Genomic DNA, 6,000 nt, shown 5'->3' on the forward strand with positions numbered 1-6,000 from the left:
GGAAGACTCTAGTCCTGCGTGAAGGCAGGAAGATGGGAGGAAAAAGGCACGCCCAGGACAAAGTCTGTCCTGATGAAAGTGACCTGGAGGCTGGAGGGCCGAGAGCCCCTGCTGGGCCACCTGAGGTGGGGCATCCGGAAGGAAAATGTCCCTCTGGACTTTTCCACGTGGTGCAGGGAACTCTTGGCCATGGGGTTCCTTAGAGTAGGCGGGGTGGGGTTTCTGGACTCCTGCCCATCACAAAAGGGTTCTTTCAGCTGCCCCTACCTGCAGGCAGGCTGCTCCATGGGAGCATTAACCAGCCAGGGTCGGGAATGAGCTCCAGGCTAAGTCTCTCCATGCGAAGTAGAGGAAGGGAGGGAGGGAGGGGAGTCCTTCAAAATACCTAGATCAGTCTCAGGTAAGTGTATGGGTAAACATTCCTTTCACAAAATGCTGTCTTTCAAAAGGAAGCAAGATGTCTATTTTCACCAAGATGAATATTTCACAGCACTTTAGGATGTTCCTTAACAGCCCCCTGCTTTCATTTAACCCAGCAAGTTTAAAAAGACACAGAACTAAATACAAATCTGCCTTAGTCTTTCTGAAGGATACCAGACAGCGAGTTGCTGCTTGGCACGAATCCAGGACCTGGTGACTAAGTAATACATAACCATGTGAAACCAGCAGACACATGAATTGGTTTTCTAACAACTGCACTTTTGGTCCAAAGGGGTCGCTGTGGTGACCTTCGCTAGGGTCTGACAGTAGCCTCAGAACTTCCAAATTCACCCACTGCCTGCCCCAGGCAAATTCAAGAAAAAAAAATGCACTTTTAAAGGAGCCAATTCTTACATAAAAACAAGTCCTTGGATAGGCTGGAAAGGGCCTGCCAAGGAGGGAAAATACCCATTTAAATATTTGGTTTGTATCCCAATTCATTCCATCAAAGACCTGGCACCCACAAGTCTGCCGATCCACTGGAGACAACACAGACATTTCTGGTGTGTCTGAAAAGTGGTCTCAGCTCCTGAGCCCCTGGAGCCAAAAGCAGTAACTGGATTCCGAGAGTCAGGCATCGGATTTCCCCAGCCCAGGATAACACAGTCAAGATCGGCTGGAAATGGAACTGTGCTGGCCTTGGGCCCCGAGCTTCCTCCATCACAGCCAAATGGGGCCTGCGGCCAGGAGCCAGGGCACCATGAGAGCCGAGCTCAGCCACTGGGCTCAGCTCCGCTCACTCTGTTCTTGCCCTGATCTTCCTTCCCACAGCTCTGCTCAGATTTTCTGGTGCTCCTGCCAAAACCCAAGACAGCCGGGGACTAACCAGCTGCAGTTTGCAAAGCCATTCCGTTTTGCAAATGCTGCTTTCATTCAGAATTTTCTGGACTCAAATCCTCCAGCACCCCCACCCCCAGTTATTCTTCCAGGCACTCTGACCACTGAGGCAAGCACAGGGAAACAGCCTGGGTCTTTCCCATGGAAGGACACCAAGACACGTGGAGACCAACAGGAGGGCCAGATGGAGCATTTCCGACTTCTTCAGGGCTCTGGCATGAATATTTTCCCTCAGACACAAGATAGCATTTCTGAGAAGGTGAAGCAGGAACAGATGCAAAGTAGTAATGCAAACAAATCTTTCTCTCTCCCGTGTAGATGCCCAAGTGTTAGTTGAGTGGAACAGTTGGTTGAAAAGATTGTCTTGCTAATGTACAAACTCCTTAACTCTTATTTTGATGCATTGGAAAGGTCAAGTTACTTGTACTTTGTAGACTACTCCCCGCAAAGCTCCTCCTGATGGTTTTTAAAGCAGCATTGTGCTCATCGAGTATTACTTTTTGTTTCCAGTTCAAATACAAATATCAAGGAGGAAACCAACTCTATGGAAAATCTTCTTTAAAACCATTTGTTTACTTAAATTGTGGTAAGCCATGTAGCACAAAATTTACAATTGAAACCATTTTTAGTGTGCAGTTCAGTTGTACTGAATATAGGCCACAGGCTGGGGGTGTAGCTCAGTGGTAGAGCATTTGTCTAGCGTGGGTAAGGGTTCGGTCTTCCTGTCATCTCTAGATATTAGTTCAAGAGATGAGAGAGCTAGATACTAGTTCTTGTGAAAAGTCCTTCATACTTCTTTTCCCAACCACACTCTTATCTTTTAGCCACACTCTTATCTTCCTGCCTCAGTTCCACCTACACATACACTCACGGGTTTTGCACCTACCTGAGCCTCACACAGGCTTGCTGACTTTGCCATGTGCTGTTCCCCAGCAACTCCAGCCTGGCCGGGCCAGGACAGAATGCAGAGTCTTCCTGCTCCACCATAATTTTCCTCCATGTGCCTTGTTTCCCAAAGTATCAGTTCCGCTTTTGCAAACCATACACCTGGTGGTCATTACTCTTCCTATCCTAGCCCATCAAACACCAAGTGTTGCTGATTTTACTTGAAAGGGGTGTTTTTAAAATCCCTTCATGGTTCTGTTATCAGAGGGTCCTGTGGAGCTTCTTTCCAGGTTCTTGGTCTAATAAAGACTTGGACAAGAAACAGAAAGGGCAGCAAAAGTGTACATTTATTGAAGACAGAAAAGAAGTATGCTCTGCAGAATGACAGCAGGCTGGGGACAAGCCTCACAGCAGCCCAGAGGATAATTATTTTTTGTTTGTTTTTTGGTATCAAAAACTCTTAGCTTATCTCTCCCATCTGCAAATAAAGTGTTGGGAAAGTTGTCCTCTCACTCACACACTCAGTATCATGCCAGGTTCAGAGGAGAGCCCTGAATACCAGTTGATGAGCTAGAATTCCACCCTGCAGGTGACAAGGAAATAAAACAAGGCAACGGGGTGAGGGACACTCCCAATACAGTGATGCCATCATTACTGTGCAAAGAACCAATTGGAAAGTGCTAAGAACAGGCTGAATTTCCTGTCTCTGGGGCTTCAGGCATTGTGGCAAGGGACCATCTAGGAAGCTGGGAGAGGTTTCTTGAGGGAAGGACAAGAAGCATTCCTCCAAAGGGTTACATTAAACACTCCAGCCGCTCATTTGGAAAGTGAGTTCCTCACAGTCATAGCCACTAGGGATGACACCACCAGATGTGCAGTGTGTTTTCTGTGTGTGTGTGACCCTCACCACCCAGATCACTGAGGGGCTCTTTGGATGGTGACAGCCACACACCAGCCTGGAATGGAGAGGGACGGTACGTCTCCCACTTGAATCGTATGCCCAAGCTTAAGACAGTGAGCATCAAGAGTTTCTATAAGAAAGGATTTATTTTAAAATGTATTGAATTTTGTTGGAATCTCTGCTTCATAGTGAGTTTGCACAGCAGGGATACCTGGAATAACAGATAAGCAACACACCCACAATTACTGCTGAAATCCATGAAGCAAGAAATGCCACATTTACTTGGCATCAGAGGAGAAAGCCCAGGCTTTGTTCCCCTCACCCCCGCCATGGTTACCAGGACCCTAGGGTGCCTGGAGCCCACTGGCCAATGAAGGAGAGAGTCCTCATGTGTGACTCGGTTGCTGTCAAATCCTAGCTCCAGCCCTGCAGAGAGATGCCCTCAGATTACATAACCTGAGTCTGTTTTCTTATCGAAAAAGGAGACAGATAGTAATTTTCATTTAAGAAAGTGATGTTCTTCTCTTCTTCCTCCTCCTCTCCTTCATCACTGTTGCTTCTTTGTATGGGTTGCATAGAGCTCCATTGCTCAGGCATAAAATCATTTGTTCCTGTAAAGAGGGGTTAATGGAACGCAGAGAGTAGCCTATGTTAAGTGAGTTTGATCTGAGACCCTGTGTGTCTGTATCTGTTTGTGTCTATGACCACATCCCTGCCTGACTACAGCTGTCTACGTTCATCTGTGGCTATGTCCATGTCTATATTTAGGCCAGTGTCTGTGTGGACACAGGCCTTGGCACACTTGATGTGACAGTGCAATTAGTGTCATATCGTGTGGACCAGGTTGATGGTACCTGTGTTGCTCGAGGTGATACAGCCAGTGTCGTCCCATGACAGTGTCATTCGGCTCCAGGGTTCCCTATGGCCCGAGAGAGCCTGGGCACTGCATGGCTAGCTCTGTGCCCTTCTTTGCATTTCGGCACAAACACCTTTCTGCTCTCCCCACATAGGTCGTCATCCTCAGCACTGTGCGGAGAGGCCTACCTCACTCCGTCCTTTTCAGATTCAGCACACAGCACAACAGGGTACCAGACTAATTCTCAGGGCCGTGCAGCCGACATCCAGGAGCTGGGGGGCATCCGAGAGCCTGATCAATGTCTCTCTGCCGGGTGTTCTTTTAAAAATGTAAAATGGCATCTTTGATGTAAGATGTTCCATGACATGCACCCTTCACCTGGGATTTTGTATTTTCTTAGTACCTCTGTATGGCCTGGTGGTTGTCGTATGCAGCTAAGCCTTGATTTCTGCTTGGGTTCTGGCTTGAAAACACTATGGTTAAGTTGAAAACCTCACAGGTTGAGGATGCAGCAAGCACACCTATCCTGTCATGTCCAGCTCCGCAGCACAGACACTGCAGAGCGTGGGGCTGTCACTCGGACCACAGCCCAGTGTTAGCTGAGCAAAGCCACTGAGTTTGAAGTGGTTTCTACTGAATGCCTTATTTCCACCCCATCGTCAAGCTGGGAAGTCATGTCGAGCCATTTTAAATTGGGGATCACTTGTGATTAATCAAGTCTACTGGTCATATGTGCCCTTTCCAACTTTTCACTGTTATAAAAATACCCAGAAAAATTTAATTGCATTGCATCTTTATTTTCATATTTCCTGCAAGAATTCATTCCTTCAGCTGGGCACAGTGGCGCACACCTGCAATCCCAGCACTTGGAGGCTGAGGCAGGGGGATTGCCAGCCTGGACTACACAGTGAGACACTGTCTCAAAAAGAAACAAAAAACATAAACAAAAAACCTTACAAATGGAATTGTGAGGTCTCGCTTCATTATCAATTTAGACCCCCACCAACTTGGAAGATTGCATTTTCTTTTGCTCTCACCAACAGTGGCACAAATATTAGGAATTTCACTCATATTACCAATGACCTTCTAGTTGGGCCTCATTCTTCACTCAGAAGTGGAAAGATCTTTAGAAGAGAGGGTGTGTGGCCAACATGGGCTAGGTCATGCAAAGTCCAGGTTGGCTTGAGAATTCACTCGGTTAGCTTCTTATTGTCCATTTCAGAAAACAGCCATCAGGTGTAGGCACTGGAATGGGGGCTTTGCCACATTTACCTGATTAGAACCCTGGCTAGCCCTACTCAGACCTATGTGGCAATAGGTGTGTAACAATCCTTCACCTGTAGGACAAGAATGAAAATATTCTGCAGGTCTGAGCACTGAAGAAGTTACTACTCTGTAAGATCCCTTCAACCAAGAAGCAAGCCAAAGAAACGTCTATGTGACTTGAGGTACAGGTAACAAATGGGTAGAACTTAGGGTTTCAGGAACATTTTCTCTGCGAGAGAAGCAAGGTCCAGGTGGTCTGGTGGGCTCGCAGTGGTCATGGTCTGGCTCCTCACGAGCAGGTAGTTACACAGTCGTTTGTCTCCTTACATTGCACAAGGGTTGTAGGGGGAGCTGTGTATTTCACAGAAAAGGTAGAACACCCCATGAAAAATCTCTCAAGTGAAGAATGAATCAGAGAAACATTTCCAATGTGTTAAGAAATATTAGTTTATTTAACCAGTTTTCACAGCTGAATATTTATTCTATAAAACACGAGCAGGTAGTTACACAGTCGTTTGTCTCCTTACATTGCACAAGGGTTGTAGGGGGAGCTGTGTATTTCACAGAAAAGGTAGAACACCCCATGAAAAATCTCTCAAGTGAAGAATGAATCAGAGAAACATTTCCAATGTGTTAAGAAATATTAGTTTATTTAACCAGTTTTCACAGCTGAATATTTATTCTATAAAAACTTTACAGATTGTACAGTTTATATATAGTTCAAACTACTGAACGAAAAAGTAGGTCCCACAGATGCAAAAATAGTACCAATCAA

Source organism: Fukomys damarensis, unplaced genomic scaffold (genome assembly GCF_012274545.1).
Source record: "Fukomys damarensis isolate Sample0158 unplaced genomic scaffold, DMR_v1.0_HiC HiC_scaffold_10, whole genome shotgun sequence".
NCBI classification, from domain to species: Eukaryota; Metazoa; Chordata; class Mammalia; order Rodentia; family Bathyergidae; genus Fukomys; species Fukomys damarensis.